Source organism: Chiloscyllium plagiosum, chromosome 35 (genome assembly GCF_004010195.1).
Source record: "Chiloscyllium plagiosum isolate BGI_BamShark_2017 chromosome 35, ASM401019v2, whole genome shotgun sequence".
In the NCBI taxonomy this organism is placed as follows: domain Eukaryota; kingdom Metazoa; phylum Chordata; class Chondrichthyes; order Orectolobiformes; family Hemiscylliidae; genus Chiloscyllium; species Chiloscyllium plagiosum.
The window spans coordinates 15,547,019-15,573,896 of NC_057744.1; positions in this window are offsets into that span (position 1 = coordinate 15,547,019).

Here is a 26,878-nt window from a genome sequence, read left to right on the forward strand (position 1 = left end):
AAACACATAGACCTGGACCCAATATACCGGCCACTATAGCGGACAGCTGAAACTGACAACCGGAAGCGGCAGGGACAGGCCACTATAAATGCCGGAGGAAACACCACAGAAGCGCTTCACAGGAGGCTCCCAAGCACTGAGGATGTCACCTAGACAGGGGACGAAACGTTTGCAACAAAAACTTCCAGCTCGGCGAACAGAACCACAGCAATGCTGCTCATTGCTGTCAGGCTGAGACACTGAAAAGAAACTTTAGTGCCAGGCTGTGCACATATCCTTAACTGTCTGATAGGTTCCTAGACGGCATACATCCTTCATTCAGCCATAAAGAACCCACCATGAAGATAGTCACAGCAGACAAACAGAATTTTATCACTTTAAGAAATAATTCCTGAGCTGGCTGGAAAGTGTTGCTAATAATATAGAACAGTGTCATAACATTCTACTGCAGTAAGAACAATCTGTAACTGGTTAACATACTAATTTGAATTTTATACTAAATTTGAAGTGTGCCTTTTAGCAAAACAACTTTTTCTTATCAATTTCAGCCAGAAAGTAGTCAAAGTGAATTAATTTCATTCCATGGTTTAGCATATAATGCAAATAACTGAAAACAATAGGGAATTAGCTACATGATTGTATCTTTGTTATATTTTCAAAAAAGAGAATGGATAAATGTGGAACTGCAAATCAAAAATGTGAATTGAAATTCACCTGCAGTATGGCTTGTTTGAATTTTTGGAGCTCTTAATAATGGTTATACAATTTTTTTTCTCTGTCATTGGAGCATTCAGAATATCTCTGCTCACAATAGTACCTCTGCCCATGTACATTAACAAGTTAATTAGAACAGTTTGAAATTTTTGATTCATCTATTGACAATAAGCTCCTGGCTTTCTTAGGATTAAGTTCTTTTAATAAATAAACTCAGTCATTGAGGCTGTCTTGTTCTTATCGTGAACATAAAATTGATAAACTAATAGAAAATATTGTCCAAATAAGTTAATCAAATTGTCTGTATATAGACAACTGTTTGACACTAGTTTGAAAAGGATAGAGAAGGACAAGATTTAGAGAAGCCGGTGTTGGACTCGGGTTGGCAAGTTAAAAAACACACAATACCAGGTTATAGTCCAACAGGTTTATTTGGAAGCACTAGCTTTCAGAGCACTGATCCTTCATCAGGTGGTTGTGGAGTTATATTGTACTCTATAACCATCTGAAGAAAGAGTAGTGCTCCAAAAGCTAGTGCTTCCAAATAAACCCACTGGACTATAACCTGGTGCTGTGTGATTTTTAACTTTGTATACTCCAGTCCAAAGCCAGCATCTCCAAATGATGACTTTACCTAAGCAGCTGAAAATTAAAGTCATTGTCTGTCCATTAGCAATAGCATAGGAGAACAGATAATTTGCTATATGTGTACCAGCTTTATCTTAATATACGCTGCACATGCCTTCTAAACTATTTTATGAAACAAAAAGTCTCCACCTTTCTGAAAGGAGATTCCAGTCAGAGCTCCTTCAGAAATGTGGAGTTTTTTTTTGTTTCAAAGAAAGAATTAGAAGACAATTGGATGCAATTGCCAACATTTGGAAATCCCTGCCTAATTTTTTTCTAATCACTCATGGGGCATGATCATTGCTGACTGTGGAGTGGTTATTGCCCATTCTGAGTTGCCCTTGAGAAAGGGCTGGTGAGCTGTATTGTTGAATTGCTACAGTTGGCATGCTGTATGTTGACCCATAATGCCTTTAGGAGGGAATTCCAGGATATTAACCAGCAACAGTGAAGAACGATAACACATCATTTTTCACATCGACAGTTAACATAGTATTTAATTTAAATATTAGGCACCACAGGCCTTTGACAGTTCCTATGACAGAGTCTGCATGTAAGCATAAGATTAGGGTGTTGGGACATTTGGGTACCAGATGGATAGGGTATGGGGTTCCAGGTAAACAAGATGACAGGTAGGAAGGTATAGGGAGCTATGTGAGTAATGTCTCAAGTGCTGGGATGGTACAGTGCCAGGTACATCAGATACAAGGGGGCCAGTTAAATGATGGAGTATTTATGGTAGGTCAGAGTAAATGAGAGATCCGAAGCATTGTGAAAGCGGAGCAAGAAAGGAGGTATATTGTTAATGTTTGTCATGGGTCATGAAGTTGTTGAGTTCAGACTTTGGGAAAGAAGAGTTAGGCCAGAGGGTGAGGCAAGAGAGGGTCAAATTCGGAGTGGAGAAAGATTGATCAGGACCGGTAGGAGAAGGTGAGGTCAGCTCTGGAGGTGTTGTAGGAGGTATACAGCCTGGTGGCAGGGGATGGAGAGTCAAGTTGAGTTGTCATTGGGTGTCAGGAATGTATGATGCCAGGTAAGTAGTGTACAAAGTAGCAGGGGAGCTGGTATGGGTGAGTCATCAGGTGCAGGGGGCTGTAGTAGTGGGTGGGGTATGGAAGTGGGGTGATTATTGGGGTCTTGAGGTTGGACGATGTTCATGTCTGGCACAAGTGGAGCTGATGTTGAGAAGAAGGAGTTGGATCTGGCAGCAAGGGAAGTGTGTATTGGGTCTGGAACTGGGTTATGAGTGACCAGGTCCGACAGCAGGGTAGGTGAAGATGTCTCTGGAGTGGGAGATGGGTGGGGGGAGGGGGCTTCAGACCCACAGCAGGGGAACCAATCAAGCCGCAGGCATAGGAGGCCAGGTACGAGGGAGAAAGGAGGATGTCATGTCCATTTGGTGGAATGGGCAGTGTCATATATCGGGACAGAATAGACTGTTGAATCTGGGATGTGGACTCTCAGGTTTGGTGACAGCAAGTGTTGGGTTCTGGGGGTACAGTGTGAGAATCAGATCAGAGGCTAGAAGTTTTTCTGGTTTGCAAGAGATGCAGTTGAGGATGTATTATAAACTGGGGATTGGTTTAGTAGTTATTTGGATGTTAGATGAGGTATTTAATATTCTAACTTTTCCTGAGTAACAATTAACTGCAACAAAGTAATCCAAACTTGCTAATTTAAACAGATACTTTAGGGGAGGGTCCAGGCACTGAGGAATTCTCCAGCACAAACTTCAATTTCATGAGCGATTCCTTTGGAGTCTGCTGTGATGGAACTCCACAGGGTCCCCATTCACTACTCCTATCTACTCTGCAGAAATGATTATCTAGCAATCAAAACATCTGGGCATTATCATCAAGCTAGATCATTACAACTGATGTATACTTCCAATATCTGGACATCTCATAAAAGTGCAAATTAAACCAGACAGGCAACCTTCATCGTTGACTGGTTTCAGTCTATTTGATAAAAATATTGATTTTAGTTCAGACTGTTCTCTTCATTGATGACTTCATGAAGCTTGGCTCATCCTGAGGTCAGATGATTACTGCAGCCATTTTAAGAGAATGTTAATTCTCTTTGAAATTACTTCAGTGCATGAAAATTCATGTAGTAAAAATTATCTTCCTGATGGACATTGAAAATTGATAGTCCATACTATAATAACAAAACAACACTCTGTGATCATCAATATTTGTTTATATAACAGGATACACCTGTCTTTGGAGAGTCATTGATCTCAATGCTCAGATGTTTTCCCCAGTGACTGTGGAACAATAGGAAATACAGCCAACATGGCTCCAAGATAACTATATACGACATATGTGATGTTAATTACCTCAAATGCAAAGGGTATTAGTGTACTGCATCCTTTTGATTATGTGACTGTACACATAGGATCTGTGCAACCTATAGTTAATGTTCTGACTGTATAAAGCTTCATACTTGCATTTTTTGTCAACTTCAAGAAAGCTAATACGAAGATTGTTTATAATGTAGTTTCTGTATTAATTTCAAAGCATCTTGCAGATCTTTCTTGCATGTTAAAGAACGATCGAAACTTCATATGATCCATGTTGCTGCTCCTGAGACCAAATACACTTAGAGCAATAAAAGTAAATCATAAGGTCAAAGCATTAATGGAGGTGATGTGTGACTGGTCTTTAAATCAGCACTAATCCTGTAAAGTACATTGTAAAACGAGTTAGACATATCTGTCCTTTACAATCTATATGCCTGCAATTTCAAATTGGCTGTGTCCTTTTCACCCAGGGCAGCTCAGTTTTAATTTTATTCCTTTATGTTACATCACACTGTTAACAGAGAGCTAATAGAACATTAAACTTCACTAGTAGCTACCAATAGGAGGAAACTACACAGCATTTCACATTTAATGAAGATGTCAAAAACAGCAACATGTGGAATATCTAGTAATTACATTCAATATTCTGAAAACAAATGGATTTAATCAGTTAATCAGTTACAATTTGAAACAGATACTGTGATGTAAAACAATGCCATTTGCAACTACCAAAAGCAATTATGTGAAACAGCAGTTAAATTACAAAATAATGTTAATTAAAAACAAAATGCATATTTCTAGTTATTACTTATTTTATAATAGTCTTCCTGTGGTGCTGCTCACTACTCGGTTTGGAGCACTGTTCTATTCTTAGTTAAAGGATGTTTCTCCAAAGCCACTATGGTTCTTATAATAAAACATGAAGTTCCCACATATCAATAGGTTAATGGCGCAAAACAATTTGCACTATTGTCAATTTCAAAGTTGTTTTGCTAGTTTTTTAAAGCAGAAACAGATGTCGAGTAAGTAGCTTTCATCTCATTGAGATGTCTGTGCTTATGAAAACTGAGGGCCTTCTTAGCTCATTTGCCTCATGCACTAGCATGTGGATAGGGCTAACATCAACAGCAGAGGATTCATGCCCCCATTCTGGCTAAAGCAGACTTGAGTGTTTTTTATTCATTCATGGGATGAGGGCATCATGAGTTAGGCCAGCATTTATTGCCCATCCCTAATTGCCCAGAGGGTACTTAAGGGTCAACCACATTTCTATGGGCTGAGGAGTGGCAGATGGAATTTAATTTGGATAAATGTAAGTATTGCATTTTGGCAAAACAAACAAGGGCAGGACTGATACAGTTAATGGTAGGACGCTGGGTAGTGTTGTACAATAGACAGGTCAAGGGTTTCAGGCACATAGTTCTTTGAAAGTTGCATCACAGATAAACAGGATGGGTAAGAAGGTGTTTAGCAAACTTGCCTTCATTGCTCAGACTGTTGAGTATAGGAGTTGGACTGTCATGTTGAGGTTGTACAGGACATTGCTGAGGCCACTTTTGGATTTCTGGAAATAGTTCTGGTCGCCCAGCTACAGGAAGGATAATATTAAATTAGAAATTGGTCAGAAAAGATTTACCAGGATGTTGCTGGAACTAGAGAATTTGAGTTATAAAGGTAGATTGGATAGGGTGGGACACTTTTCACTGGAGTGAACGAGTTTGAGGGGTGACTCATAGAGGTTCATAAAATTGTGAAGGGCATAGATAATGTGAACAGCAATTATCTTTTCCCCAGGGAAAAGGGATCTGGGGGGCAATTTTTACACAAAGAGGGCGGTTCATGTGTGGAATGAACTGCCAAAGGAAGTGGTAGATGCAGGTATCGTTACAACATTTAAAAAAGACTTTGGACAGGTATGTGAATAGAGGGGTCTAGAGGGACATGGGCCAAATACAGGCAAGTGGGACTAGTTAGGTTTGGGAAACTTGGTCATTGTGGACTAGTTCAAACCAAAAAAGAAGTGAATTGCTGCAGATGAGGAATCTGTACTGAAAACAAAAAAATGATGGAGATCGCAGCAGGTCAGGCAGCTTCCATGGAGAGGTAAAAGCAATGACTGCAGATGCTGGAAACACGTCGATTTTCCTGCTCCTTGGGTGCTGCCTGATCTGCTGTGCTGTTCCAGCACCACTAATCCAGCTTCCATGGAGAGAAAGGTGACTCTTTATCAAAACTAAAAGATCTTTTTCTATACTGTGTGACTCTGTGACATTGCATGTAGGCCAGATCAGGTAAGGATGGTAGCTTCCTTCCCTAAAGGACTTCAGTGAAGTAGATAGGTTTTACCATAATAATTGGCAATGGATTCATATTCATCATTAGATTCGTAAATCTACCATCTGCCATGTCAGGTTTTCAACCCCAGTTCCCAGAGCATGGATTTCTGATTAACAGGCTGGTGATAATACCACTGGGTCATTGCATCCCCTTTGTCCTGCTTTCTCATTGTAATAGCAGTAAAATATCACAGCTTTTTGCTATGGATCAGTGAATGATCACCATGGACTACTTTTTGGCAGGGAACTCAAGAAGGAAATGACTAGGACAATGACAAAGCAGTTCAGGTGCTGCTAATCCAATTAGCTTTTAATAATAGATTTTTAAAAAATCGTCTTTTAGACCATAAGATGTAAGATTAGAATAGGCCATTCACCCCATCAAGTATGTTCTACCATTTGATGAGACCAAGACTGATCTGATAATCCTCAACTCTACCTTCCTGCCTTTTCCCCATAACCTTTGATTTACTTACTGATTAAAAAAATCTGTCTGTCTCAGCCTTGAATATGCTTAATGGCTTCGTTGTTTCTCTAAAGTTAAAAATTCTACAGATTCTGAGAGAAGAAACTCCTCTTTAACTCTGTCCGAAATGGGTGACAATTTCCTCTGACATTATGCCCACTAGTTCTGGTTCTCCCAGAATAACATCTCCCTAAGTACCCTGTCAAATCTCATTCTATAAACTCCATGAGTACAGGCCCAACCCAATTAACCTTACTTCATATGACAGCTTGTTCATATCCAGGATCAACATTGTGAACCTTATCTGCACTGTCTCCAAAGCAAGTATATCTTTCCTTAGGTAAGGGGGCTAAGATGTTCCAGGTGTGATATAACATTTTTGATGGTTGTTTATCATGTGTTTACCCCGCCAGCTTTCAATAAACTTAATGCTCCTCTGCTACTGCTGCTGCTGCTACTACCTTTATTGTTTATATGCAGGCAATTAATAGGAGAGAGTGGAGAGTGTGGTGCAGGAAAAGTACAGCAGGTCAGGCAGCATCCGAGAAGTAGGAGAATCGACGTTTCAGGTATAAGCCCTTCATTGGGAATGAGGGAGATAGGAGAGAGGCAAATTATGGCAAACAAGCAAAGCAGGTTATATCAGAATATGCCCTTTCTCTGTCAGTGGACATTTTCATGGGTTTACTTGTAGGAGTTTCCTTTGTTCATTTTAAATAATGACAGAACTTACTGATTGTGTAACCATCCAACAAACAGACAGGATAAAGCATGTTTATTCCTGATTGTAATTGAGGACAACAGATGTAGATTGTAAATTCCTGGCTCCCTGTAAATCATTGCACTGGTTCTCTTTTTTAATAGAGTCATTTTGAACCTGTAACAATTCAGAACACTTTCAAATGCGATGTTTGCTGTGTTCGGGATATGGAACAGATGAAAGCATTTAATAGGAGAAAGCGAGGACTGCAGATGCTGGAGATCAGAGTCAAGAGTTGGGTGCTGGAAAAGCATTCAATATGCTGGCAGCACTCTTGTGAAGTTGTTTTCAATGGAGTTGGAGAATGTACGTTTTCTTAACAAAATTAATATTGGCTATGTCATGCATGATGTTTTCTCAGAACTACTCATATGTGATGACCAAATAAGTGAAAGTTTGTTCTGTCAACATCAAGGCATGATGGACAAAATGTTGGAGGAAATACATGTATGCTACACATTAATTCCCATGAAAAGGTAATTGTAATGATCATTGTAAGATGATTAAACAGCACTTTTATAATCAATATACGAGCTATTTGATTACACAATAATGCAGTAATAATGTTTTAGATACAGACGCTCCATATTACATTGACAAAATGACACAAGTTATTACTGGTGCATAAAGTATGGGGCTCTGAAAAGGTTAATGCTGAGGACAACGTTAAGTACCATCCAAAATGATGAGATCACTCGGACTGGAGTAAGAGAACAGCTCTTGATTTTGAAGGTGATGTATTTTTGATCTGCATATCCCATATATTAGTGGTAATAATTTTTCTCATAAAAAGGTAACTTGTGCCTCATTGTTATTGGTCTCATAACCCAGTTGGGAAGAGTGTGCTGATAATTGAGCCCCTCTATTCCACAAAACATGACAAATGTGTATGAATCTAATGAAACCATGAATATTAATTAACCTAACTGACTGCAATTTGGAATCAAAAAATTATGTGCACCATGTTTTATCATGAACAGGATCACTAATTCCATGCATTACAAATTCTTTTTATTATTTGCACTTTGATGAAATGAGAAAAGAAAACAGATTATTAATAACAAATCCACTATTATTAAACTTTAGCTTATGCCATTTTACCTGAAATGCACTCATTCATGAATAACAAAAAAGACATCAGTTTGACACAAATATTATGGGTAGGAAATAATATATACAGTCAGGGAAAAGACAGGCTAATATCATAAGTTCAACCCACAAAAGTAGAATAAGCCTTTCTTGCAATCTTCTTGATTCTAATTGATGTTATTATAGTGTTTAATTTACGCATTAATTGCTTGGACTTTAGTAGTTCCTTTCCCATTTATGTTTTAAAATTATTTCTTTCAGTGTCTCTGAATGTAATTTCTCCTGCTGTTTTGATAGAGTGAGAGACATCAAACTACAGAGGAAGGGGACAGAGAGATGGTGTTGTCAGTCTTTGATGAAGATTTCTGTTCATTTCACTCACTGAATCAACATTAAACTAAAGCTGGATCAATCCAAAAGTTGTTGCCATGCTGAAATCCCCTGAACCTACTACAGATGGTACCAACTTATCCAGTCTCATGGTATCAAAAAATAACATTGGGCTGAATCTTACATGTTTTGGCTATGTCAGTTGCACAGACTCCCATGGAGGGGTTCTCTCCTTGAGTTCAAAAGGGTTTTCTTTGCCACCATATGTGGCCATTTTCCTTCTCGTTGTGCATTTTTGATTTCCAGCATGAAGGCTTTGAGACATGCTGCCAGCTTGCTGCACATGCAGTGAGTTTGCTGCAAAAACTGCTAGCATATGGTTGAAAAGTGTGGTGTAGGAATGATGAAGGGCTTATGCTCAAAACGTCAACTCTCCTGCTCCTCGGATGCTGCCTGACCATCTGTGCTTTTCTAGCACCACGTTTTTTGACTCTGATCTTCAGCAGCTGTAGTCCTCACTTTCTCCTTCCAACACATGGTGCATTTGTGAGATTAACATACCATGGTGCCTAAGAACAAGATGTCCTGCCACTTGTTTGAAGACTGCTGACCACAAAGCAAGCTGTCTGCTTTTCTCCAGCTTTGACAAAGGGTCACTTAGACTTGAAACGTCAGCTCTTTTCTCTCCTTACAGATGCTGCCAGACCTGCTGAGGTTTTCCAGCATTTTCTCTTTTGGTGCCTGGTTTTGTCACTGCCCCAATAGGCATCCAAAAGTGAGGCAAACTGAAACAAGGAGACAATAGGTGTGCAGATAGGTGTTAAGTGAGCAAGTGCTTAGAGAGCAAGTGAACAGCCCTGAGATGCAGTCTGGTCCAGTCCATGAACTGTGTGTGCATCCAGGAGTATGAATCGTCTGTGCTGCAATCTTTCAATGATAGTTACCAGTTTGCCCTGAAGAACCAGCCTTAACTTCGTAAACATCCTGCAAGTGAACTGGAAGATCCTGAGATGAAGGCAATTATTGGATGCTCATGCCCATACAGTTGGTGTCCATGGATTGTATCCTGAGATGCCATGTCATGATGACAAACATGGAAGCTTCTTCAGAGTCAGTGGAGATCTGAAATCACCAGGTATCCGCTATGGTTTCCATGAAGCAAATTTCCAGTGTCTAGTTTGCTTTTGGCGGATGGTAGGATAGAAAGCTGCATATTAATGAGGTAAGATTTGCATTTACTAAGGTTGTTAATAAACAATAATTCTTCTTAAGACCAATTTACCTCTCTCTGATGAGAATCTGTCCTCAACAGATCGAACCTAGTTCTGTAATGTGGTGAGTTGTTTCCATCATTGAGATTGGCCTTGCTTAACTTTACCTGTGATTCTCCCAGATTTATCAACATAACTGATGCCATTCAGGCCCCCATAAGTTTTACTGTTGTCTCAAAATCATCACTTAGCTTCATTTAGTTTTTTTCTGAGTTGCAAACTAACTCCTTGCAAACTTTGGAATATTCATCAGCGCTGAACAATGTGGGCATTCAAGAGGAAGTTCAAAACGTCCTGTGAGATGGCCCAGCGAGGAGTTACTCTACATTGAAAGAAAAATGTCCCATTTTCCATCCAAGTGTTGAACGGTAGGATAAGATTTTTGGTTGTCAGTGATGAGTGGGCTATTTGCATGCATTAAAATCCTCATTAATATGTCACATCTCCTGATTGATATGTAATTTCCCGTTCTCCCAGCCACCGGGTAGAACAAGACGGCAATAATTCTCAGCAGGTAAATCAGAGCAGTAACCTGATGACTCTAGCTAACCAGATCAGTCACAAACATCTCAGGGCTCAATCCATAGGCAGTGGCCACGCAAACCCCACCCACCAGGACCTCCAGATCCCTATTAGCAGTGGAGAGTTAAAACTTCCCTCTGTCTAACATGCCTGGGGCAATTGATGGGAATTGGACAGGGAGGCTGCAGACTGACAGCACCAGGCGTACAGCTGAGCTTTAAAGATGGTGCTGGTGCTAGGAATCTCAGGCCAATACATCCTCTGTGAAGGCTGGGAGAATACAATAGACAGGATGCCATAGGGGCGTGGTTATAGGTAATGAAGTCGATTTTTGAAGCTAGGATGAGAAAACCTGCTAGACTTGCAGAAAGAAATCCTCTGTGAATCTCAACAAAATTGACACTTAGTCGATTTTGAGTATGCTACCCTTATATTTTTCCTTTTTTAAAGCAGTATTTATTTTATTCCCATTTTCTTTCTACAGAGTAAAATAAAAATGTGATCTTTACACCGTGCAAGAGCCACATCTTGTTTAAAATAAGAGTTTTTTCTCGTTAGACTACCAAGAAATTGTCCTCCATCACACCAGATCAATCAGGCTCTTTAGGTCCTATGAGGACAGTGACCGTGAAAGTACTTGGTGCATTTTTAAACAAGGTGACTGTGGTGAGGATCCATTGGACAAAAAATCCATATAAAGTCCACATAAAATTTCCTCAATTCTCTTCAGTAACTGCAGCTTAATTATGAGTTGACAAGAAACAACACATTCTGACTATGATGCATATGAGTTGTTTATGAATAAAACATAATCAAATCATCAGAAGTCTATTGTTCTGTTAGAATTGAGATTTAGAATTGACTTATTGGAGACATCATTTTGTAATAAGACACAAAGCTTCCATTTCATTTATAATATTAATTTCAAATGACATAAGTAACTCCTGAAGCACAAATTCAATGTAACTGAATAAAAACAAGCATGGCATTGTCATTCTGGCTATTTATTAAAGGGATGATACAAAGTCAGTTAAATAAGCACAAACAAATTTATTTAACAAAAGTATAACAATTGCACAAATCAATATTTTGGAATGATCTCTGGGATTTTTTTTATAACGAATACTTGTGCACAAATACCTATTTTTATAACCCAGAGCAATACAAATGACAAAATACAGCAGTTTTATGGAATTTAGCAAAACATATTAGTAAGACACTATCAAATATCCAATACAGTATAAAATTATTTGCTTCCCATCAAGAATTTTTAAATTTAGTGGTTGAATTAACGTATTTGTGGGAGTGTTAAAAGGTTAATGTTAAGTTGAAGTAAGAGTAAAATTAAGCAGGATTTATAACTAGCTTAGTACTTGATCCCATGAGTTTCCTGATTGATGCGTTAGGATTAAGTTGGTATGCCCACTCCACTGAACCCCTAATGTCAGGTTAATCCAAAGTAGAGGGGTTGGACTTGTCTGTAAGAAACCAAGAACATTGGAATGAATGTGTAGACAGTATTCTAGAAATAAGCTTCCCATTCTCTCCAGCTGCATAGACCAAAGCAAGATGGCCGGTGTAACACATTAAGCAACAGTTTCCAAAGAAAAGAATTACTCCTTTATACCCAAACTAATCTACAAATTTTACATTACACAACATTATTTTTGACATTACATTCCAGTATACAGTTGTTTGACTTGGTAATGGGAAAATTGACCCTATTGAAAGAAGAATATAGCTGGTCTACCACCACTAGCGCTAAATGCAGGAAATCTGCAGATTTTTGTGGTCAAGTAATTGCAATTAATTTGTGAATGAGGTCAGATCTCTTTCAATTACTGAAACCAAAAATATTTTTAGATTTTTTTTTATTCACAGGTTATTCATTGTAAGAGATTGTATCTTACATTGTTGGATTGGGCTTTTTGCAGCATTTTAAAGCTATGATAGTTTGCCGATTTAAGTTCTGATCTTTGTCAATTTTTTCACATTTTATGCCGGTATTTAGTGAGTAAAAACAGAATGTTAAGGACCACTTTGCAACATCTTAGCTTTAAACCACATGGTCATTCAATGTTAAAAAATTATCAAGAACTGATAGAGATAAGCACACGTTTGGGTTCTGTAGAGCATCTTAGAGCCATCCTCATATAAAGTGTTTTTGCAATTATCACAAAACCCAAAAAATACTGTCATTGTGTAAGTAAGGTCAAGGTTTTTGTGTCCCAGCCTGAAGTGATTCAGGCTCAACATTCGGATGAAAATGTAGAAAATGTTTTAGATCATATTGGAATACAGTTAATCAAGAATACATTTTAAGTTTACTAATGTTCCTTGGAACAAATCTGGTCAGTTTCTGAGATTTGTTTGAATATGTACTTGATGCTATGAGTCAAATTGTAATGAACATTGTTCAATCTGTCAGGTTCTAATTACATTGTCCAACTCAAACTAGAGGACAACAGTAGCTGAGTAATCATATGGAGAAAAACTCACCTAGACATGGACTCAAAAAACTAGGCCTGAGAAAACAAATCTCATGTAAAATCCTAAACACACACCTTATTCACAGTTCATTCAAAGTGACAAGTGGAAAATCCACATGTGTGCACAAGCTAACCATTTACTTGATTTTCCATTCATCTTGTGTTATCCGAGAAGAATATTTCACCTCTGTTCAGTATCTCTCTTGATGGCACTGAGATTAAAAATTCAACTCTTTGAAAATAGTGAGTACAATTCATAACTTATCATGTGCAGCATTTTGGAAGCCTGATGTACTTTCTCAAGACCCTGGTAAGCAATTTATCTGCTGTTATTATGGTTACCTTTTTTTTTCTGCATTAAATCTATATGGGCCAGAGTTTAATGAGGAAAAATAGAGACAAAACAACCTATTCCAAATAAATTTATGTCTGGCATAATTTATGCCATCAGCAGTTTAACAACATTCAATACCATAAATTTTGCTATGTCTCAACAAAGGACGGAAACAAATAATAAGAAGTGCTTACTGCAGCATGTGGAGTTTAGAAAAGGAGTGTCATTACATTGTTTTACTTCATACTATTAAATACTGTCAATTAAATAAATAGGTAGTTTACGTAACTGCTTGTTAATACTTTCAATTTCCTGGAATGAAAATAAGCTGGAATAATAGAAGCCTTGTAGTGGAGCAATTAGAATTGCCTGAATCGTAACATGTGTAGTGAGTGATAATGAAATGTAATAAGCAGGAGGGAGTGCTATGTGTATGGATAGAAAATTGCTTAGGAGTTTTCAATATCTATTATTTGATCAGAAATACTCATTGAATATTGACGAAAGTATTTTTACACCGTTAAACCTGATCACCTTCACGACAAAGCAGTAAGTTATCATCTTTAATATATATCTTATCTAACTGCTATGCTATCTCTTGGGTTATAAGCAGCTGTTACATTCTGGAAACAGCCACTAGCCAGCTCTAATCATCCTAATAATTCAATTCCTACCAACATTTTCTCGGTCAGGAGGGAAGACATATTCTTAGATCCTAATATTAAAGTTGTTGATTGACAATGTCTGGATGTAGAATAGCCAAGTGAGTTGTGCAATGTTTAGCCAAAATGTGGTTAGCAAATTGAAAGGAACAAAATGTTCTAGACTACTTTAATAATCAATTTTCTGCTACACTAAAGAAATTGTACTGGTTGAAATAAATGGAAGTGTGAGCTTTTGAGGTTGGATGTTGTTGTTCCAAACAAATTAAGGAAATGCAGATTTTTCAGTTCTGTAATCTGTTTCATAATTATTTCATTTCATTCCCATCAAGCCGGCTAAATAGTGGCAGTACTGGGCTTCTTCCTGATAAGATAATTAACAATGGACAATTTGGACTAATGAGGAAGACAATTGATGTCATCATATCATCATAACAATGACATGATTTTTCCACTGGAGATTCATTTGCTTTTCTGTATAGTTAATTGTTTTTGGCTTGTAATTTTTATGAAGTGACCCTATAATGTTTTATGAAGTGTGTTTATAATAACCCCAGTTCCCACTAATAGGTTTAGAAGTTGAACTGAGTTAGATTTTAACCACTGCTCCCATTCTCAGGCAGCTGGAAGATGTTGTGCTCGTCCTAAAAGGACTGGGCGGGAGCTTGTGCACTGAATCTTCAGGTGGGGATTGCTAATCAGGTGATCCTCACCCTGGGGTTTTTCTCCCTATTGGTGGTTTTTGTTTCCTTGCTCAGTTTTTCATGATTTCTATGTCCCACCTCCACTCTTTTGATGTAACCGTTTATACCATATTAGTTCATTCACTTGCTCTGTTTCCCTTTTGACATGCTATCACTCCAACTATAGTTGTTTTTCTTCTGCTTGACTTCACTCCCCTTTGTCCCCATGCTCTGGAAATGTTCAAAAACTTGAACATATTCCAGTTCTAGTGTAATGAAACAAAGGAATGCGAATGCTCGAGATCTGAAACAAAATCAGTAATTGTTGGAGAAACCCTGCAAGTCTGGCAGTGCCAGTGAGAAGAAAGCATTGGACTTGAAACATTGACTCTACTTCCTTCCTACAGCAGCTGCCAGACCTTTTGGGTTTCTCTAGCAATTTTGTTTTTTATTCCAGTTCTAGTGAATGGCCATCGAGCTGAAATGTTATTTTTGTTTTTCACTGCACCAATGCTGCATGGTGCATGAGTTTTCCAGGATTTTATCTTCTGGCTTGAGAAATGAAAGATGATTAAAGCAAAACCCATACATTTTTTAGGGGCTTTACAGGGTAAATAATGAGAGAATATTTCCCATGGGGACATAGTCTAAGAAATAGGGCCAGACTATTTAAGAGAGATGCTAAGAAGTACTTTTACACACAAAAGGTGGGACAGGTTTAAAACTCTCTTCTGCACATAGCAGTTAATGCTGGATTAGTTGTTATTTTAAATCTGAGATGTGGATTTTTTTTTATTCAGCAAAGATATTAAGGATATGGCCCAAAGGCAAGTATAAGGAGATAGGCCATGGATCACTCATGATCTAATTGAAGGCAGAAGAGGCTCAAGATGCTGAATGGTCTACTCCTATACCTATATTCCTACTGTTCCAGTCTATCTGAGTCAGGGAGCCAATTATTTACTTGACGATTGCAACTTTCATCCTTGGGATGCTGGAAGTGGCTGCTCATCACTCACGTGATTGTAACTTAACCATGTTCAACAGCAAAACTTTTACCAGAGTAGACATTATAGCACTGACCATGTAATTACATATGTGTAATGCAATGATGTGTCACATGCCACCTATGTGTTCTTGGTTGCTTTTCTACTTCTGTTCCCCACTACATTTAAGTCCAACCCCAACACCTGCAGCTGGGCTAGAGGGAGCCTGCCCTGAGGTTATAATTGTTGGCTTCAAGAGTTTGGGCAATCATCCTCACCCAGAGTCGGCTGAGAGTTTCCTGCCCAAATGCAGGCTGCCCCTCCTCAGTTTAGACTGCTGCAGGTTTTGGGATCACAGGTGGAGAGGGCCAATGGAAGTCTGGATACTTCGGAAGTATTCTGGGACTCTGGGGGTCCTGTGTGTGGTGCCTCCTATGTATGGGTGTCTATTGGCACCACTTATCTCCCTGAGAGAAAGGATTAAATGAAGTGAAGATCCCTCATCCCTCTTGTGGCCTATCATTGATAATAAGCATCTATAACTGCTATAATCTCCTGAAGAAGGGCTTATGCCCGAATCGTCGATTCTCCTGTTCCTTGGATGCTGCCTAGCGCTTTTCCAGCAACACATTTTTAGCTCTGATCTCCAGCATCTGCAGTCCTCACTTTCTCCATCTATAACTGCACACCAATCTTCTTACACCATTGAGCATTCCACTTCACTTGGAATAAGCATTGACCTGGGCTGCAATATGAGTCCAAGCTGGCTTGGTCAGGTGGTGTGGTCTCTTGTGGGTGTCAGCTGGATAAAGGTCTGCATGTATGTCAAGCAGTCTTAGTGTACTGGTCATATCTCTGCATGTTAGCCCATGCTATTGAAAAATATTGATGGACTACTCCATCCACTGGTCTAGCTCACCCAGTCACTCTGACAAACCTGCATGATGTCCATGAGTCTATCTATGCAGTTTAACAAAGTTATCAATGGACAAGAACCTGGACTCACCTCTTGCTGGGGCTGAGTAAATGTCTTGTCTCTGGCAGTCCTCTAAGTGCCAGAGACCTCAATCATTTCTTCCGGCTGCAGAGATATGTCAATTATGTGCTCACTGGATTGTGCTCATAAGTCTAATTTAGATAAGATTGAGGTGAAAGTCTCTGAGCTGGTGGGGTTGCAGGTGAAAGCCTTGCTGATGTATCCTGTTAAGGTTCAGTGGCTTCTTCCTGGGAGACAGAGGTGAAGCTGAGGGTCTCCAGGACTGGCCTCTTTATAATGGCTCACTGAGAGCTGCATGTTGTTGCATAAAAGAGGGAATTGGTTGTCTAGGAGGGATAAAAGCTGGTGCTGGTTAAGAATGAGTGAGCACTGGTGTTAATGGGAGAGCATTCTAGCACAGTATAATGAATGTCATTGGCTTAGATAGCCACTGAGATCTCTGCATCCTCGCATGAGCAATAGTCCTCTTCTCCATGGCTTACTCCACGGTTTTGTGAATGCGAGAATCAGCTTCACTCTGCTCTCGGACTATCCCCATTCACAGGCCCCGCCAACTATCTCTACATTTCTGCATGGATTTCATTTAATTGGATAAAACAGTGCTGTTTAAATCTTGATTCGCATTTTTCTTCAAAAGCATATATTTTTTCGCAGAAAATGTTTGATGTTGCTCTCAGATGTAGCTGCAATCACAAACTGCTTTTAATCACACACCATTTGGATTTTGGGAGACTACTTTTCATAAAATGTTGTATTGCATATAAACCATTAAATCTCCTACTTAGCTTTGAAGTGAGATCAAAGGCCCATCCAAAGCTGGCTATGGGATTCACCTGTATTATATGTTTGTGGATGGAGTAGTTGGGCTTCTTCTAAGTTGATTGCTCCTCAGTTTGTGCGCCACCATAAAATGCATATTGCCCATGACCTTTGGCCAATGTGGATGAGTAAACATTGAAATGTTGTCACCTTAGCCTTGTCAGAGCTGAAAGATACACCATTTCCAGGTTGGCTGTTCCTGGTCGGGAAATCCTAGTAAAGAATAACGCTTCTGAATCATAGATTTTGAAAGGTCAAGTGATGAAGTTCTTAAATGATAAATCCATAACTTTAGAAATTGCACAGAAACAGTCACTGGATCTGAAATTGTCCAGCCATGTAGTTAGCAGTGAAACATAAGGAGCAAACTCACGAACACTAACCATCAGTGCAGAAGTCTGGGTTCACTTCCACCTGTTCCAGAGTTGTATCACAACATCTCTGAACAGGTAGAGTAGAAAATATCAAGAAGCAACTCCATATGGTTTGTCATTTGAGATATTATATTTTGCAGTAATTGATTTTTTCTGCAGATTACTGTTTAAAATGGCAGTTCTAACTTTATTACACTGATGCATGCCTTTCTACATTGTTATGTGGAATGCTAACCTCCCTGAGTTTCCATTGTTCAGATATAAATAGCATTCATTTCAGAATAGAATGCATTGTTAATAAAGAAATCCTTAATAACAAGAGCCGATCTCATTTATTTATTCCAGTTTTGTGCCAAATGTAATCCTGACTGCTGGTATGGCCATGTTGCATAGCAATAAGAGCACACAATAAAGAGGAAAGGAAGTGTCAGTGGCTGAAAATTCTTAAAGATAAATCTGATAAAGAAGCCAAACTACACAGTACAGAACACCTCTACAAAAGAAGTTAAATCTGAAGACAAGATAAACCAGAAAGTTTTAACTAGGCTATGTCAAGTTTGGGCTAAAAAACCTAACATTTGCAGGCCACAAATCATGAGTTGGTCAGAAATTCCACAGTTCTAAGACCTGCAGTGATTAATAAAGAGAAGGCTAGAGCAGAACTCTTTGTGATGAATTCTATTTTAGTTTATGGCCTGCAGATACATGGACCCTGGGTCATGTATCTGCAACCACACCTTATCGATAAGAGCACTAGCGTCTTGTATGGGATTCTCCTCCATAGTATTGGCACACTGTGGTCAATCAAAGAGTTTATGAATGCTACAGGACCACCCTTGGGGGAGTCTTTTGTGCCTCTACTAACATAGTGTTCATTCCAAATTGATAGGAGATTCAATCAGACCTTGGATGTCCATTCTCCAGTACATTTGTGGAGTAAAATAGCACAAGGGTCAGTCATACAATGCGTATGAAGTGCATTACCAACTCATAAGAAATTAATGCACATGTACCTTCAACATCCCCATAACCAGAAAGCTATGCACAGGAGCATATCCTTGCAGTTACATTCTGCTGCTACATTCTCAGGCATGGGCTTCAAGAACAGTTTTCTTAGAGAGGGGCTTGAAGAGAAATGTGGATTTCTTACCTGCGATCTACAGACTCTGAGGAGTGTAAGGTTTCCTGTAATCATGTCTCCTATTAACTGAGGTCCCTGTAGTTCCAGCTCCATTCCCTCCTTCTCCTCTTGCTATTTAAGTTTTCAGAACATTATTCAACCACAGCTTAAAAACCTTTACAAAGCTGAATATGAAAAGTTAACATAAATTGTCAGCAAAATTATTCCCATATTTGTGAGTATTCTATGTGCGCGCCCTTTATCCAGAAATGGAAATGACCAGCTTCTGTTTATTATTGTACACAATACACAAAAGGTTTTGGTAAGTAAGTATGGCAGCACTACTTTACACATAAATCTCACTGGGGTCTTAATAGTAGCAGCTGAGCCCCAGTTCAATAATTTCATTAACAGTCCCCATTCCTCGCCTGCTTTTGGCCAGTGCACTGACCAAACTAAATTAAGGTCTTCTTCAAATTTAGGATGAATGCAGCATTGCCAATGAAACTTTATAATTGCACTTTTTGTTCCATTGCTCTCCAAATTAAAGCCATAAATTAAGAACAGTAAGACAATACAGTCTGTTTTATTCAACTTTGAACAAAAAAGAGAGAATATTTCAAAGGATCTGTGATGTAAGTGGTATTGAGACATGGCAGTTACTTGATTAATTGCATGTTGCAAAGAGGGTTCATTAAAGGACAAAACACACGTAGCTGAATGTGTTTGATCATCTGTTATATTAACAGTGCATGGGATAAATCTTATAAGGTACACTGACTGCTACCCTGCATTGGCCTAAATTACAGCTTTCTTTTCATCGCCTCAGTCAGAGCTGCATCATTATAAGGTTATGATAGTAAACCTGGAGACCCAAATGGGTTGTTCTGAAATAAATTTGGCACATTGCCTCAAGATGCCTATGATGGTTCCAGTAGCTGCAGAGGTCAATTGATGTCTATAGACTGCTTGAGGATTTTGGGAATTGAGGAACCATGTGGCACAACATCGTGGGCTGAAGGACCTGTTCTGTGCTGTACTGTTCTATGCTCTATGTCTTGAGTCCATTGTTGAGTTATCCTTCAAAAAAAAGTGATAAAAATCAGTAACTTAGAATGATAACAATATAACTATTACCTATGTGCCTGACAGAAACCTGCAAGAATAATGAACATTAATAGTCAATAGTGCATTGATCAATTGAAATTCTTTGATGACTTAATAGCTATAGGGACACCAATGATCTATTACTCCTCGCTGAACCTTGATATTGACATTCTGTAGCTTTTCCAGGTCAGTAGGAAATTTAATGAAAATATTGATTTTCTCAATGACCAATATGATATATCATTCTGCTGTAATTGCTCTGTATTGTGGATATCCCATGAGATAGACTTGAAGTCTTACTTTAGGAAATCCCTTGCATTTATTATTGTTATTGACTGTCCTTTAATTCCACTCAGGATTGGGTTTCTGTTGTATGTCTTCATGTGGTTGAATAAGGCAATTCTTGATCCATAGCTCCTTGAGCACATAGAACAGGAGAGTCCTAATGTGGTTGATTTAACAGAGTTTTGACAGAATGTTTGCAAAGCTGGTATCAAGATGTACAGTTGGCAATTATCTATTGATCTTCCAGAACTGAACTAAAGTTTCAACGGTTTGTACATATTATAACTTGCGGATTTTCCAAATTAGCAGACTTTCGACTGATGAGCTTTGAACTCTAATGAGATTGTTAGCATTATGCGCAAGAACAAGGAATGCTAGTTGTTAAGTCCACAGTTTCTAACAATAAAACCAGAAAATTCTGGAAAATCTCAGCCTCAGGCAGCACCTATCAACAGGATTAACATTTCAGGATGGTGGCATTGGGCATTTCTAACATTTTTGTTTTTTATTTCAGAGTTCCAACAACCATAATATTCTGCTTTTTCAATAACATTTTATGATGAATTATGGAATCAGCTGAATTCCTTAGCATCCGAAATTCTTATTGAATTTTCTCACTTAACATCAGTGGATCCATTTCTACCAACTGGAATTTTACCATTAGAAATAAGAGATAAATCAGATATTCAAGGGTGAATTTCTCATTGTGTCCAATGTTATAAGATTGTATTAGAATGGTCTCCCTAGGTATTGAGGGAGCATTTGATGGTATCATGTAAACATGCCTTTGAATTTTATTTGATGATCGCCAAAGAGACAGCTTTCACACAATATTCTACTATTTATTGACCTTGAACAAATATTCCTTTACCACAACTCATAACAGGTGTGGGATATGTTAAATTCCACTTAAAGATGGCTTTCATTGTACTCTCTTTATTAGAATATGGAATTGCTCTTTTGAATCATAGAATCTCTTCAGGGTGGAAGCATTCAGCCCATCCAGTTCATACCAACCTTCTAAAGACCATCCCACTCAGACCCACCCCATTCCTGTAACCCTGCATTTCATTTAGCCTACACATCCCTGGACACTATGGGCAATTTAACATGGCCAATCCACCTAACCTGCACATCTTTGGACTGTGGGAGGAAACTAAAGCACCTGAAGGAAATCTGTGCAGACACGGAGAGAATGTGCAAACTCCGCACAGACAATCACCTGAGGCTGGAATTGAACCTGGATCCTTGTCGCTATAAGACAGCAATGCTAAACACTAAGCCACCGTGCCATCCCACGATGCATCTTTGGCAAGGCATTGTGTTGTTACCTAATTAAAGGCAAGTGCTCATTTCTATCCTGTAAGTTTTTAAATTCTTCTATTTTACGAAGCAAACATTTTAGTCAGTTGGCACCACAATTGAATCTTTTACATCTGTTGCATTTTACACTGGTTTTTGTGGTTTTAATCAAAGATTAGTTCGTCTATCATGTTTACTAGTCATTTAAATGACACACTAAACAACCTGCTTCCATGGTTTGTTAATTCTCTTTTATACCTGGAGGATAGTTTGCCTTGTGCAACTTGAGTCTGCATTATAGAGAAAAGAACTACATGCCCAGTGACCTAGGGAACTCTCTTTATGGCACCCTTAAACATGTGTCTCAAATTCCATGGTACAGTGTGTTACGGTTGACCTGATATTCTAAGAGGTTATCTGGCAAAATGCATAGTTTAAAATGAAATGGAAGGACAGTTAAAGGCACACATTTCCATGAGGAGTTTGTTAAAAATTCCTTTAATTTCTTAGTTCCTGCAGAGAATTGAAATCTTAATTGCAATTCCATATGTTTTTGAGAAGTGTATGATTTTAACATAGATCTTGTAATGTTTTAGATTGAATTACAGATTGTGTTATATAATTACTCAACATATTTTCTTTAAAAAAATGCTATTTTCACTTCCTCAAGGGATACCTCCTTAATGCTAAGGATCCATATTAGCACCAATTAAGGTAATTAATCATGCAGCATCTTTGAAAACAATTCTAAATTGCTGTACACAGTAGGAACCAGCTATCCTGGAGTAACATACTATTAGTTGGAATATTAAATTTATCAAGATATACAATGATAGCATGTAAAATCTTCAGGCTTAGCACCTCATTGTTCGATTTACCAGATTGTAGCCTTTTAGCCTCAGTATTAAGTTCAGTCATCATAACCACTGGATCTCCTAAAATAATACACACTTCCTCTTGATGCATCTTTTGCATCTTTATTTTTGCAGGAACGCATTTTTGCTTTGCAGTATGTTGATTGTGTCATTAGTTTCTGCTGCCCTCCATGTAGACACTGATTTCCTTGTCATTCTTTATTCACGTCACCAGCTCAAAGTTTAAGAATTATTTGTGATTAAACTGGCTGATGTCACAAGTTTCAGATGCTCAGGGTTTTTTTTTCTGAATAAAGACAGAAAGTTTACTGAAAGACAAATATATTGAGGTAAATTGGAATGCGAATGGGGCAAGAGTTACCTTCATAATCATTTTTTTAAAAATGTAACCTATTTTTCCAATCATCCTGTTCACAGGTACTATTACACACCTCAGGACCTGGTGAGACTTGAATGCTGGCCTCCTGGTCAGGGGCAAAGACACTACAATTGCACCACAAAACCATCTCCGTAATCATATTATTAACAGTCATGCAGAATGTATGCTGTTCACATGCTAATAGATTACACATCCTTGAAATATAACAATTCATACACGCTTGAAAATGGCTCTGTTTATATTAATATAATATATTAATATATAAAATGGCAAAACCCACCTTGATGTCACAATTATGTGGTTTAATTTAAAGAATAAAATGAGCACATTTTATGGTATTTAAAATGTAAAATGTTTTGACAAACTACTGGGAGATAATCCAGGAGGGCTGGAAAGATATTATCATGAAGGAGGCTCCATCAGGATTCATGCTGACATAGTAGAATGAATTAGCTGAGTTGTCACTTTAGCATTGACTGCTTACCTTCTGTCATCACTGGCTCAGCTGAAATGGATATTGGTTGAGGAGAGCTTCAAGTTGTTAGTTTGTCAACAATCATTGCTTATGGTAAAACATTAAAATAGGGGAGGCAAGGAACTGTGCCTAAATAAATGCCTTCAAGAGAGGAGAGTAAGTTGCGTAAAAAAAAGGGAAAATTTGCAAATTCTTTTGCCATATCCATAAATGAAAGAAGACAGAAATATTGTGGTTTCAAAAAAAAAACAAAAATGGTTTTAAGGACTGACAGGGTGACTGAAGTTTTACGTCTGTACAGATAAATCAACTAGATTCTGATCAAAAGCTGGAATCCAGGATTTGTATTTACAATGGCAATTGCACACAATTCTTTGGCCTAAACAGCTCAAACCCAGTGGGAGTCTTGGAACTCAACAGGAGGTCTAATTTCATAAATATGGGACAACATCTAACTGGAGGAAGCAGCATTTTGGAATGTTTTAAATCAACAAACTTTTGTAACCCAGAAACCAAGATAAATGTTAGCAATTGTTAATTTGTCTCTTGTATTTAAAAATAAATTGAAATGTTACACAGTGGGATAGCTTCCATTGTAGTCAGTCTGAAGTAAGCAGAATTGGATTTAGGCATTGAGGCAAAGCACATATAGTACAATGGATACATATCTTCGAAAGTCTCTACTTTGTCTAGTTTGGACATAATGCCCAAGACCATTATAACCACATTTCTTAGAAGACTGAACCTGCAACGTTGAAGTAACTATTACTGTGAGATTATTCTGATCTGAATGGTTGGAGAATGTCTTTATTTAATTTTAATTTAGTCATTTCAAAACAATTTCATGAATTTATGTTGTATCAGTAACAGGAAAATGCATTGTATGCATCAGTCCTTAAACATTATATAGGGTGGCTTCTCCATATTGGGAAATTGTACTCGAAACACACAGGTTGCATATGGTTGCAATCTAAACTTTCTGATAAAAAATTACTTGTATATTCAAAAATCTGTAAAGCTTCCCCAAACCTGAACAAGAATATAAATCATTTTACATTATGTTCTTTAAATCAATATGTTAAAAAGTAGTAACCTGGTCCAATTTTGCTGAGACAGCTGAAAATGAATTTATCATAAAATAAACATTTTAATAAAATATTGTGGTCCTCCCCTGTAAATAACATGATTCAAAATCATTACAAGTAACTTGGAAACAATGTATATTGCATTATTTACTTTTTAATTAATGTATGATAGTCATTTTTTTCAGTAAATTGATTTTTTTTATTTGGAATCTGAAGACTTTTTCTCAGCCAACATAATCTGCAAGGTACCATTGCCAAGAGGACATTGGCAAGTTGGGTCGGTGGAGTCTGACTTGAATCTTAATACAACACAAATATACAATAAGGCAAAAAATTGATACAGGTTATTTCAAGTGTAGTACACTTAGATAACAAACTTCCTGAAATAAAGGTGAAATACTGTGGTTGCTGGGAATCAAAAACTAACAAAGTACTGGAGAAACTCAGCATATCTGGCATCATGTGGAGAAAGAAATAGAGTTAATGTTGTGAATCAGAACTGAGAATGATTGAAAGAAGTTATACTGGACTTGGAAAGTTAACTGCTTCTCACACCGCGGATGCTGCTGAGTTTATACAACATTTTGTGTGTTTATTCAAATTTCCTGATCTTCTGAGCCATATTTGGAATTAAGGATCATTGTTGAAAAATGAGAGGTCACTCATTTTAAACAGAGATGTGGCAACAGAGGGTCATGAGTCTTTGGGTCTCTTCTGAAAGGCTGTTGAACCACTGGACTATTTTTAACTCTTGATGAGCAAGGGAGAAAAAGATCATCCGGGTTATACAGGAATGGGGTGCAGTCAGATTTGCCTAGATCTTATTAAATAGCAAAGCAGGCTTGAGAGGCTGTGTGTACTACTCCTGTTCCTTGTTTGTACAGATATTTCTGGTATACCGCGATGGTTGTATTCCTGTGCAGCCTTGCCCTATAGAAAATTGCTCCAGAAAATCGCTATACCTGTGCAGTAAAAAGATTGTGCCATCCAAACAGTGTGCACTATTCGTCAATTGTGCTACAGCCAGTTCGCATTGACGAAACACACAAGAAACACTTGTATGTTCATAAATTTCACCCATTCTATCCTCTTTGTTCTGGTTAACTTTATGCCAGAAATAAGCAAAAAAATGTTGTTTCCCTTACAATTTGTCACACTGGTTGTATACTGTAATTTATACAACACAATTTCCCTCAGCCATGTACCAGTCTAGCCCAGTTAACCTTTGCAGATGCATTGGCTCTCTATTCTTTAGGTGCAGGTTTTCAACATATAATCATTTTTCAACAACTGATAATAGCCATTCCACAAATATATAGATTATGAACATGTCACAAACAAATATTCAGATTCGAGGAGGATCGTTATATCATAGCATCATAGCGACCCAGGGATTTCTCAAATATTTCATTTGGTCCTAAGCTCAGGTCAACTAATGCTCAAGAATAATTCAGGTTTTAGCTGTTAATATGTTCAAGAAGTTTTATGCACAATAGGAGCGGAATTGGCCTTCATCCAAACTGCTCCAACAAATTTATCCTAATGATGGACTCTTGTAGCATGTAGAAAATGGTTGTGGTCTTATAGGAGTGGGGATCATTATACTTCAAAAGTTAAATGATTCTTTAAAAATTAAAAATCAATAAATCAAAGCATTTGTATTTATTTTGCTATACTTGTTCCCCCAGAATATGGCTAATTCAATAGAAACAACACCTATTTAATTTTGCTGTTGTATGAATGCTTCATATGGTGGTTATAGATCACCTGAGTATGTTTACTTTAAGATTACTGACTTGGCAATATTTAGCGTATGACTCATTCGATTTCCAATCACATGTTTGGATAACAAACAAGAGAAATTGCTGGGGAAACCAAATTCTGGCAGCATCTGTTGAGAGATAAACAGAGTTAACATTGAGTCCAGGATGACCCTTCTTCAGAACTGACAACAGTGAGGAAAAGTGAATTTCGTATTGATGACAGGGGTGGAGAAGAAAGAGAGGTTTATGTCAATGGGGATTATGAACAGTTGAAAATGTGTTCTGAAAACAACTCATTTTATCACAGGATCTGGAGTTGAGGGGTAAGTAATAAACAAAGAAGGAGGTTTTCTTGATCTGAAATTGTGGAATGCCAATGTTGAGTCCTGAAGGGTGTCAGGTATCTAAAGGGGGAGGAGACATTGTAACTTTTCATGGAAATCTTCTCGTTCACTCTGCCCTTAATCATTTTTCATTCTTCTTTATCTATTGTACTTAGTTTGGATCTCAACATCCTGTTCGTAATGCATGCCTTGGCAAATTCTGATATCTAGACAACCAAGGGATTGCAGCTAACATTTTATTTCTACTGTTGAACCTCAGAAGCCCTCTTTGAGAGCCAATTGCCACGGTCGTCATAGCAATTTTCAAGCTCCAGCGTAAACATCTAGTGAGGTACTGGAAGAGTTCAGCATCCACCATCAATCTGTCTTATCTTCTTTCAGT